Genomic DNA, 11,040 nt, shown 5'->3' on the forward strand with positions numbered 1-11,040 from the left:
CCTCAAACTCTTGGGCTTAAGTGATTCTCTTGCCTCAGCCTCCCAAGTAGCTGGGACTACAAGCACCTGCCACAATGCCCAGCTATTTTTTGTTGCAGCTGGCCCGGGCCGAGTTCAAACCCACCACCCTTGGCGTATGTAGCTGTCGTGGTAACCATTGTGTTACGAGTGCCAAGCTGGGGGGGGGGCAGTTTTTAATCCACGACACCTCGTAAGCCAGGGGCAATGGCAGGTGGTGCTCTCCCATCATCCCAGCCCCGACCTGGGATCTCATCAGTGAGAACACGGTGAGGAAAGAGTCTGAGTCTGGAGCTTTCCAGCCTGACTCGAACCCCGACTTTACTGCTTCCTTGCTGTTGGACCTCAGGCAAGTAACCCAGCCTCTCTGTGCCCATCTCTTTGCCTGGAAAGTGAAGATGACATTCTTTACCTTGTAATGGAAAATAAATTAGTTGATGTAAACCTCAGAACAGTGCCTGCTTGGTACCTAGAACACTCTCAACGAACGTTTGGTAAATAAATGGGTAAAATCACTCCTGGAACACACTGAACGCTCAGTAAACGCTAATGTTGTCTCAGACGGCAAAGGTTCTTCACCAAGCAGGGGTTCTCTTCCTCACCCCCTGGCCACCTGGAGAGAGGCAGGGGGGGTCACCATCACCCCACTTGTCACTTGGGAATTCTCTGCCACCCGTACGTGGGGGATAGCCCCAGAGCCCCAGACCTGGCTCCAGGTGAGGGGCCCACATGCTGGTTCTCATCGTCCCTGACAGTGTCTTCAAAGCAAAAAGAGAAAACGAGAAAAACATAGCAGGTTCTTCATAAAGCTAGAGCCACTCTCAGTGAATAGACAAGCAAAGAGCAGAGGTTCTCACAGGGTGGTCTGGGCCCAGCAGCACCAGCACCGGCTGGGGACTTGTTAGAAATGCAGGGTCCTAGGCCTACCCCAGTTACTGGACACCCCGGGGGGCTCTCCAGATGAGGCTGATCCTGTCAAAGTTTTGAGGACAATTGGCCTAGGGGTGCAAAGTACAGGTTGGGGAGCTGGCCCTCGGGGTTTGAAGTCTGGCCCTGCCATCTAACAGTTGAGTGGCCACTGGCACGTCCTTTCATGTCCCCAGGCATCCATTTCTCTATCACAAGTGTCCAGAACAGCACCTGCCATCTTAGGGACGAGCTCTCGTCTGACAGTCCAAGAGGATGTGTGTGTGCACACAGGCTCGCCAGCAGTCCTGACTTTTAGCAAGTGATGAACGTCACAGATGTGATTTGGTTTCTTCACAACTCCGTCCTGGGCAGATTTTTTAAATTGGTAGTTTACCAATCATTCTTTTTTTTCTTTTTTTAAGTCTGCTAATCCTTGAAATCCCCAAATCAGGGAACAAGTGCTGAAGAGGTCTGGGGTCACGGTGGCCCTTTGACAAGTGGGTAAACCAAGGCTCTCTGACCACCCATCCTAGGAGCTGAGATGGCTCCAGGAGCTCACTCCTTGGACCCTCCACGAGCACAGCCCCTGTGGGGAGTACACTTGACCTGACCATGTTAGTAAACAGGAACAGAGAGTTCCCAGAGCAAGCTGTCCCCAGGCACCTGTGATTCCTCAGAACGTTGCCTGGGCAGAGAGTACCCACAGCAGGGAGCCAGGGCATGACTGGTCTTGGGTGTGAGAAGGCACCACAGGGACGGTGCCAATGACAACTGCAAACATGCCAGGTGTGATCCGGGTTGCAGACTGTGTGCAAAGGGCAGTGTGGGTGGATGGTCCCATTTTTTTTTAGAGACAGAGTCTCACTTCATCACCCTCAGTAGAGTACAGTGGCATCACAGCTCACAGCAACCTCCAATTCCTGGGCTTAGGCGATTCTCAGCCTCCTGAGTAGCTGGGACTACAGGTGCCCTCCACAACACCCAGCTATTTTTTTGTTGCAGTTTGGCTGGGGCCAGGCTTGAACCCATCACCCTTGATATATGGGGCTGGCACCCTACTCACTGAGCCACAGGTGCCGCCCAATGGTCCCATTTTTTTCAGCGGAGGAAATGGAGGCTTAGAGAATTGAAGCAGCCTCTGGGTGGTAGAGCAAGGATTGGAACCCCGGGGTGTGGAGCCTCCAATCCCAGATAGCTCAGGGTTGGGGGCCTGAGAGCACTCCTATAAGCATCCTCCCCAGACTGGACCTGACCTGAGCAGGTATGAGGAAGAGGAAGGCCAAGGCTCCCAGCAAAACCTGGTTAAAGTCCTGCTTCCATCCTTCCAGTGGCCTCCCGTTAGGCTCAGAAGAGACCCAACTCCTCGTGACTGGCCAGGCTGCATTCTGTGGCCCCTGTTCCCTCAACATCACTCAGGGAACTCCAGCCATGCAGGTCTTTCTGCTTCAACAGAAAGCCAGGCTGGGCCCCACCTCAGGGCCTTTGCACATGCTGTCACCATACCTTCAACACTCTTCCCCCAGGCTCTTCTTCCTCCTCCCCATTTTAGTTCAAACAAAGTTTCTGCTGAAACTTTGTTTCTCCCTGAACTTGGGTTGTTTCTATTCCCTTGCTGGTGGTGTCCTTGCTCATGTCAATCTCATTTCATTTCCTATAAAACATCACTCTGCCTAAAATAATCCTGGTGTACTTGTTCACCTCCTGTCTCCCCCACTGCAATGTGAACTCAGTTTTCTAGCCTGTGAGAGGAGGGCTTGGGTTTGAATTCTAGTTCTTCCTTCTTTCATCTCTGAGTCTCTTAGGCAAGTGACTTTACTTCTCGGAGCCCCAGTTTTCTTACCTGTAAAATGGAAACAGAAACCTTCCCTGACTGGACGGCCATGAGATTGAGGAAAGATAACAGCTGCAAAGCTCATAGCAGGTGCTTAATCACACTCACTGGGTGTTGGCCTGGTATAGATTCAATGACAGTTCTTTTTCCTGATCTCACTGTGCCCTTACCCTCCACCCCTCTCAGAGCCACAGCAGATTTGTGGTCTGCCATGGGGGTCGGGGGATTTGGGGTTCCCCCACCCAACTTGATTTCCAGGCAGGCTGGTCTGGGTCCAGAAGTCCAAACATGGGACCAGGAGTCAGACTCCTGACCCAGAGATGGAAGATCCTACACATGCAAGTCTGTTATGTGAGCCGTCGGACCTTATCTTCTTCATCTGCAAGATGGTTTCACATTCGTGATCTGGGAGTCATGGAATTCTAGGACACCACAAAACACACGACACTGCACGGTTCCCATCTCTGCCTGTTGTCCCAGGTGGGAGGTAGAGGGAGGCAGAGGGCATGCCGGTGGGTGGGTGGGGAGAGGCGCCAGATGCAGCCAGGCATCCCTGGGATGGGAAGTCCTCGTCCTGTCCTTCCTGGTCCTGGGCCATGACGAGCCGCTGGGAGAGCAAATGGCCGTGCTCAGAGTGAACAAAAGCAAAGGCCGTTTACTGAGGGAGCGCTTACTACGTGTCCCAAATTCATCCTTGCAAACGACTGCATAAGGCCAGTGTTTGCAAGTGAGGAACCCAAGGCACAGAGAGGTTATGTAGTTGCCCATGATCGCACAGCAAGTTGGTGAGGAGCCGAGTCTGACCTCACATGCCAGTTCCAGGGTAACATGCTCTGTCACTCAGCTCCATGCCTTTCAGGGACCAGGAACTAAGTGAGGAAACCAGTGAGGCTGTAGGGGTGGGTGGGAAGGATCCGTGCAAAGTGGTCTGGGCACCCCTACAGAGGGGACAGACACACAGCCATGGCCAGGGAGCAGACGGGCAGGCAAGGGAAGGCAGAGGCCTTCCCCTGGGATGGTGGGAGAGTGGCCCCCACTGCAGAAGGAGCCAAGATGTACGTGGGAGCAACAGAGCAGTTGCCAGACACCTGAGACTGCACCTCAGAGGTGGTGATCCACTCGCGTGACCTCTCCTAGGCAAAGTCCTCCTCCTGCTGGGGGCCAAACAGCCAAGCCCACCAGACCACAAACATTTCCTGAGAAAGGCAAGGCTGCCTGGGGTGTGAAGCCCCTCACCCCTGCCCGGCACCTGAGTGGGAGGGTGTGGGGGGCTAGATCTGGAGAAGGTGGGGTGGGGAGGGGCTAAGCGCCCCTGTGGGTGGCCAGGCCCCTGGGAAGGGTTCAGAAACCATTCTGCATCATTCTGTGTTCATTCCTCAGATGATTCAGGGGCTGGATTTCTTTTTCAATGTTATTTTACATTGTTTAATTCCCTGTCCGTGAAACATCTACAATCGTGTGTGTGTGTGTGTGTGTGTGTGTGTGTAATCTTTCCCACTGAAGCATAGCCTACTGCATACCGTAAAGTGCACTGATGTTAAGTGCACAGCTCTGTGACTTCTTTTTTTTTTTTGGCCTGGGCTGGGTTTGAACCTGCCATCTCCAGCATATGGGGCTGGTGCCCTACCCTTTTGCACCACAGGTGCCACCTAGCTCACTGACTTTTTATACACATGTACATATGTGTCAGCCATGATTTAGATCAAATGCAGATTGTGGCTACTCAATCTGTGGTCCTCAGACCAGCAGCCCTGGCCCTGCCAAGGAGCTTACTAGAAATGAGGAACTGCAGTCCCCACCAGCACTGTGCAGGTCAGAATCTGCTGAACAAGACTCCAGAGGACTGGTGCACTGGGCAAAGCGGGGAGTGCTGGTGTGGAACACAGAGCAGATGCTTCTAAGCCTGAGAGTAGGCTTGGTGCCTATGGCTCAAGTGGCTAAGGCGCCAGCCACATACACCTAAGGTGGCAGGTTCGAATCCAGCCTGGGCCCACCAAACAACAATGACGGCAACCAAAAAAAAAAAAAAAAAAAGCCAGGCGTTGTGGCAGGCACCTGTGGTCCTAGCTACTTGGGAGGCTGAGGCAGGAGACTCGCTTGAGCCCAGGAGTTGGAGGTTGCTGTGAGCTGTGATGCCACAGCACTCTACCCAGGGTGACAGCTTGAGGCTCTGTCTCAAAAAAAAAAAAATAGCCTGAGAGTAGCACCTTGTTTGGGTACCCGGAGGTGGCTCAGAGGTACTTCTGCCTCACTTGTCACCCACACCAGGCCTTGGAAGCCCAGCCTTTCTGGCCTGGTGCTTCTGCCCCACATCACCCAGGACAGCCTCCAGCCCCCCTCAATTACCTGACTGGAGGGAGGGACTGTCTTAAGGTCACAGAGCAGGTTGCTAGTGGGTCCACGGCCTAGCCGCCCCAACCATGCCTCTCCCATGGGACTTTGCTACTTTGTGCCTCAACTTACGCATCTGCAAGTAGGCATAAAGATCTCTGCCCAGCCTGCCCCCACCGCAGTGGGACACACGGGAGATGCCGGGCGATCTCCAGCACTTTCTCAAGCTCACTGAAGCCACACCACAAGCCCACAAGGCAGGGCCTGCTATTACCATGTCAACATCAATGGATGAAGATCAATATCAGCATATCCATAATAACAATATCAATATCATGCCATTTTACAGGTGAGAAATCAAGGCTGGGAGAGTTTAAGCCACTTGCCTGAGATAACTACAGAATGGGAGCACCCAGAACTTGAACCCAGGCAGGTTGGCCTCTGAGGCACCAATTGATTTTAACCTAAATAGCTCAGAAAATGAGCTGCAGAGGGTGTCCCTCTGGCATGCTAATTTAAGAAAGAAAGCTGCTCTAATTCCATCTGCCCAGTGGGGGGTGGGGGAAACTTGTGGTGAAAAACCCCCAACAATAATGCACACGTGATTTAAACAAAAATTTAAAGCATCCAAAGACTTCACAGAAAAAAACTGACTTCCCTCCCACTCCTGGAGGCAACTGCCATGTGCCTCTTTTCAAAAGACGCTCTGTGTGTGGGGCATGTGCCTCGTTTGTTCCCGCTTAGGTGAATGGGGCACATTCTCCCGGCAGAGCTGTGTGCCACTTGCTTTCATCACGGAGAGCTGTGCCCTGCGTCGGTGCACAGAAGCTGCCTGATGGGTGATGTCTGTGGTCCCCTTGCCACTTCCATGAAGCTGACTGGGCAGCTTCTTTCCAGCTGTTTACAACCATGTACTCTGCTATGCCAAGTCACCCTCCCAGAGGTGGGACCACCGTGCCCTGGGATGAGTGTGATTTTGATGTTGGCAGATACAAGGGGCATTTCTTATCTGTCAGCCTTGGACAGGGGCACAAGATTCCCGGCACCTCCAGTGGCCAGGAAAGACAGCTCTTTCAAGAAACTGAAAGTGAAACCATGGGAAAGGTGTTGGCAGCACCAGAGCCTCCTGAAATTGAGGATGTGGTGGTGTAGCTGCCTATCCAGAGATAAGGGTGGGAAGGACTTCTGTGATAATCCTGGGGTGACAGTCAGCCTCCCTCACCCCCAGCTGCCTCGGCTTGAGCCTTGCCTGGACCAGGGCCTGGAAAGTGGTGGAAGGTTTTCCACAGATTCCAATGGGAGTCAGCAGTTATATGGCTCTGTGTGCCAGGCTACATTGGTGCCAGCCTCCCCAAGTTCTACAGACATTCATTGAGTGCTGGCTGGGAGCCAAGGACTGTTTCAAGCATGGTACAGACATTAGTTCCTCAAAAATATCCTATGGCTGGGCCGGGTGGCTCATGCCATAATCCTAGCCCTCTCGGAGGCCGAGGCAGGAAGATCTCTAGAGCTCAGGAGTCTGAGACCAGCCTGAGCAAGAGCAGGACTCCATCTCTGCTACAAATAGAAAAATTAGTTGGATGTGGCAGGTGCCTGTAGTCCAAGCTACTCAGGAGGCTGAGGCAAGAGGATTGCTTGAGCCTAAGGAGTTTGAAGTTACTGTCAGCTATAGTGATGCCACAGAACTCTATCCAGAGTGAGATTCTTTTTTTTAATTCTATAAAGTGGGTATTGTTGTTATGCCCATTTTACAGACAAGGGGACTGAGTCCAGGGCTGCACAGGTAGTAAGTGGCCATCTTCACCACTAAGCTCTGGACAGGGGCTTTCAGTCACTCCATCATTCTGTGAGTGTGAGGACCCCAATTTATGAAAAGCTTCAGGATGTCATACATTCCCACAGGACCCTTCACTGGACAAGAGCTGCTTTTCATTTTTTTTCAAAAGGTATACTTTTTTTATTAAGTCATAAATACATAAATCATGTATACATTAATGCATTTATGGGGTACAATGTGCTGATTTTATATACAATTTGGAATGCTTACATGTAACTGGTTAACATAGCCTTCACCTCACTTACTTAATTATTGATACTCTACACTTAATAGATTTGACAAAAATATGGAATGCTTCATGAATTTGCATGTCATCCTTGCACAGGGGCCATGCTAATCTTCTCGACATCATCCCAGTTTTAGTATATGTGCTGCCTAAGCGAGCACCAGAGCTGCTTTTCAAAGCCCTCCCACCAGAGAGGTCCTGATGCCACCCCCACCCCAGGCCCCTACCCTCTGTCACTTCAACGGAGGAGCAGTCCACAACACACCCACCAGAAGGTGCCAGATGAAAATGACAAAGTCGTGAGGTGGGGATGGGAGCTGTTGGGAGTGAGAGCTAGTGCCACAGCTCAGAAATCTGCTCGGTGCAGATTTTTTATTTTTTTTGAGGCTGGACACACACTGGCCTACAACCCCACAATCCCACGGAAAGCAGCCAGCCGTGTATGTCTCTATTTTTCACAGTACACGGCTGGACACTTTGCAGACAGCCCTTGTGTGCTGAAGAGAACTGCCTTTGCACGCTCACCAGGAGACACGCTCGGGAAGGCTCATGTTGATACAATTCAGAACAGCTCCAAACTCGGAAGAGGAGACTCGTTGACAACAGGTTTCCCTGCATCTCCGATCAGAGGCTCCGAGAACACTTTCTAACAGGTCAGATAAACAAATTGCAGTCTGTTCATACAGCAAAATATTACACACCAATGAGAACAAAGGAATGTAACTGCACGTATCGGCATGGACACACACAGGTGTTGTGTTCAGAGGGAGAAGCCAGGCACAAAGGGGGACATGCCCCCGATTCTCTTTATATGACATTTGAGAATGGGGAAAGGGCTGGGCGAGGTGGCCTCTGGGAGGCCAAGGTGGGTGAGTAGCCTGAGCTCACAGGTTGGAGGCCAGCCTGAGCAAGAGTGAGACCTTGTCTCTAAAAATAGCCTAGTGTTATGGAGGGCACCTGTAGTCCCAGCTACTTGGGAGGCTGAGGCAAGAGTTTGAGATTGAGCCTAAGAGTTTGAGGCTGCTATGAGCTGTGACACCACGGCACTCTGAGGGTGACAAAGTGAGACTCTGTCTCAAAACAGGATAAAACAAAACAAAAACGAGGGAAAGAACTCTCCAGTGGCTGCTCTCCAGGGAGCTGGGGCAGGGAGGAGTGGGACTGACTCCGTGAGGGAGCTCGGCGGGGGCTCGGGGCACTGGCATTGATTCCACCTCAGGCTCCACAGTTGCCACCTGAGCCAGTCCATGTGCCCAATTCCACTGAAGAGTTGTGCACTTTTCTACATATGTTATACAATAACTTTTTAAAAAATGTTAATTACAGTAAAATACACATACCATAAACTGTGCCATCTGAAGTGCCCAGTGTGGTGTTAAGTGTATCCAGTGTGCAGCCGTAGCCACAGTCCTTCCCCAGAGTTCTTCTATCTTACAACTGAAACTCTGTGCCCATTAAGCAACACTCCATTTCCTCCGCCCTCCAGACCCTGACAACTACCATTTCACTTTCTGTTTCTCACGTGGACGAGATCCCACGCTGTGTGCTTTTGTGATTGGCTCACTTCACTGAGCTGTGTCCTCAAGGTCCATGGTGGATGTGGCAGAATTCTCTTCATCTTTACGGCTGAATCATATTCCAGCACAAGTTGTCTTAGTCTGTTTGCTCTGCCTAAAACGAATTACCATACACCAGGTGGCTTATAAGTAACAGGCATTTATTTCACGAGGCTTTGAAGGATGGAAAAGAAGTGCAAGATCAAGGTGCTGGCAGACCCAGTGTCTGGCGAGGGTCTGTTTCCTGGCTCACAGGCAGCATCTTCTTGCTGCGTCCTCACCTGTGGAGGTGAGCGAGCTCTCCTGACTTCTTCATGAGGGCACTACTCCCATGCATGAGGGCTCTGCCCTTGTGACCTAATCACCTTTCAAAGGCTCTAATCCTAAAATAACATCACCTTGGGAGTTAGCATTTCAAGTTGGGAACTTGGAGTGGGAGAACACGAACCTTCCAACCATTGCACCTGCACACACCACCTCATACTTACCCATCGCCTGTGGATGGGCATTGGGGTTGCCTCCACATTTCGGTTATTGTGAAGAGTGTACTGCGGTGAATGTGGGAGCCCAAATACAAAATCATTTTGCTTTAGCATTTCATGAGAGAAAATGAGACGCCAGTGGCAGGTAGGACACAGGCTCTGAGGCTGAGTTGTGCAGCCAGATGAGGGCGGAAACCTAGCCTGTTACTGACCAGCTATGTGACTTTGGGCCGAGCACTCTCTCCCTTTGAGCCTCCATGTCCTTATCGGTGTGGTGTGAATGAAACCAGTGGCTTCTTGTGCGGCCTGGCACAGAAGGAGCATTCAGTCAATATCAAATACTGTTATTCTTGGCACCATCATCACCCCCATGCAGCCTGTGCATTAAGCCTCAGTTTACCCAGACCCCAGAGAGGGTTTGAGCTTCCCAGGGTTGTCATCCTCCTCCCAGAGTGGGGCAGCAGCCATCAGGATCCCTTGATGAGTTCCCAAATGATTCTAAAATGCAAAAGGTAAACAGCATTTGATTCCAGGATCTAACCTTTTTTTTTTTCTTTTTTTTTTGAGACAGAGTCTCAAGTTGTTGCCCAGGGTAGAGTGTCATGGGGTCATAGCTCACAGCAACCTCAAACTCTTGGGCTCAAGCAATTCTCTTATCTCAGCCTCCCAAGTAGCTGGGACCACAGGTGCCCCCCACAACACCTGGCTGGTTTTGTTGTTGTTATTGTTGCAGTTGTCATTGTTGTTTTAGCTGGCCCCTGCTGGGCTCAAACCCGCCAGCCTCAGTGTATGTGGCCGGTGCCCTACCCACTGAGCTACGGGCACCACCCGGATCTAACCTTTTTTGAGGAGGGTGAAAAGCCTTGTAGGAAGAACTAAGTGAGTTATCGAGGGTCATAATAAGGGATAGTAATAGCTTTAGTTCATCCCCTTCCAGTTCTTTGTTACCACTAGGCTAAATTTCTGACTGGCTTACACCCCGTCCATTCTGTTCCCTCAGTGTGCCCAGGGCCCAGGGCCCAGGGCCCCAAGATGCCCTGAAATCTCAGCAGGATCCAGCCAGCAATTTTCAGGGCAGAGGGATCTGTCCTGCTCAGCAGCTGACCTAAGGGCATCTATGCCCCCCCCCACACACACACACACTTGTCCTAACCAGGCAGCTCAGTCCTTTAATTGTTTTTGAAAAGATGGTGAATAATCCATACTCCGATGCTGTTCTTCCTAGCACCAGATTCAGCATCATGGCGAGTGTGGGCCCCAGGAGCCTGCATTTTAATAAGACTGCAGTAGGGGCCAGGGCCCCCACTCTGAAAACCCTGTGGGCTGGGGCCATGGCCCCTCAGACCAGCCCAATCCTCTGGGCGCATCGGCTCCAGCTGTGCAGTTCTCAGCAGGGTGAAAATTGTTTTCTCATGTGGGATTTCTTTTTATTACCAGCTTTATTGAGATACACATATAATCTACACACTCCACCTATTTTTTTTTTTTTTCTTAAGACAGGATCTTGCTCTGTTCCCCAGGCTGAAGTGCAGTGGCATCATCACAGCCCACAGCAACCTCAAACTCCTGGGCTTAAGCCATCCTCTTGCCTCAACCTCCCAAGTTGCTGGGACTACAGACGCCCATCATGACACCTTGATATTTTTTCTATTTTTGGTAGAAACAGGGCCTTTCTCTTGCTCAGGCTGGTCTTGAACTCCTGAGCTCAAGGAGCTCAGGGTGATCCTCCTGCCTTAACCTCCTGGACTGCTGGGATTACAGGTGTGAGCACCCAGCCATGCTCCACCCATTTAAAATGTTTGTAATCATATGGGCAGAATTGTACAGCCATCACCACAATCGATCTTAGA

General features: G+C 51.2%; 1 non-coding gene across 1 annotated transcript; it reads right to left on the minus strand.

The window, feature by feature from the left end:
• Window positions 1-7,206: 7,206 nt before the first annotated feature.
• LOC111721835 lies at window positions 7,207-7,313 on the minus strand. The gene has a single exon (XR_002770845.1). It is a non-coding gene; the product is annotated as a U6 spliceosomal RNA (small nuclear RNA).
• Between the last annotated feature and the right edge of the window lie 3,727 nt (window positions 7,314-11,040).

The sequence above is a fragment of the Otolemur garnettii genome, unplaced genomic scaffold, assembly GCF_000181295.1.
Source record: "Otolemur garnettii isolate 467f Iridium unplaced genomic scaffold, OtoGar3 scaffold00189, whole genome shotgun sequence".
Lineage (NCBI taxonomy): Eukaryota > Metazoa > Chordata > Mammalia > Primates > Galagidae > Otolemur > Otolemur garnettii.